The sequence below is a fragment of the Octodon degus genome, unplaced genomic scaffold (genome assembly GCF_000260255.1).
Source record: "Octodon degus isolate 3935 unplaced genomic scaffold, OctDeg1.0 scaffold00019, whole genome shotgun sequence".
NCBI classification, from domain to species: domain Eukaryota; kingdom Metazoa; phylum Chordata; class Mammalia; order Rodentia; family Octodontidae; genus Octodon; species Octodon degus.
The window spans coordinates 7075666-7076259 of record NW_004524595.1 but is presented as its reverse complement, the minus strand read 5'-3'; the positions used below and the strand labels follow the sequence as shown (position 1 = coordinate 7076259).

At 74.7% G+C, this 594-nt stretch overlaps 1 protein-coding gene across 1 annotated transcript in view; it reads right to left on the bottom strand.

The window, feature by feature from the left end:
• The window catches only part of Dnmt3a (DNA methyltransferase 3 alpha), a 105238-nt gene extending 104871 nt beyond the window's left edge, over window positions 1-367 (bottom strand). Inside the window, exon 1 of the mRNA XM_023711114.1 lies at window positions 274-367. The gene's annotated coding sequence lies outside the window, so the exon portion shown is untranslated. The remainder of the gene's footprint in view (window positions 1-273) is intronic.
• Between the last annotated feature and the right edge of the window lie 227 nt (window positions 368-594).

Genomic DNA, 594 nt, shown 5'->3' with positions numbered 1-594 from the left:
GCCCGCGAGGCAGTGCCGGATGGGGGCCCCGGGGCGCCGCGGCAGGAGCGGCCTGGCGCGCGTCCGGTCCTAGCGCCCTCGTCCGACTTCGGGCCCTCTGCGGCCCGCTGGGGTCCCCGTGCACCGGCAGCCGAGGACCGGATCCTGCGGAGCCCCACCGTGCGCCAGGCCTGGGCACCCTGCCTCGGCCGCGCTCCCGGCCGCCCCGGGACCCTCGGCAGGGAGCCAGCCCGGGGCCTTGCTGCAGCCTACCCCCCAGGGACGCCCCACTACCTGGCGCAGCTTCTGCGCTGGGTCCCTGCATCCAGCACTGGTCGTAGGGACAGCGGCCCCTCCTCTCTCGGGCCGGTGTCAAGTGCCTCCCCCTGCAGCCCTTGGAGCCCCCGGCGGCCTTCGCCCTGCAGTTCTCCCGACCTCCGCCAGAGCCCACTGCACTCGGCCCGCCTCAGCACTGGGGCTGGGGACAGCAGCGCCGGCCGATCTTTGCCGCAACCCCCAACAAGGTGCCACCAAAGGCGGCTGGCCCGCGCCTCTCAGCCAAGGTCGGAGAGCCAGGCGGCCTAGAGGCTCCGAACCCCTCTGTGTGATGAGCTG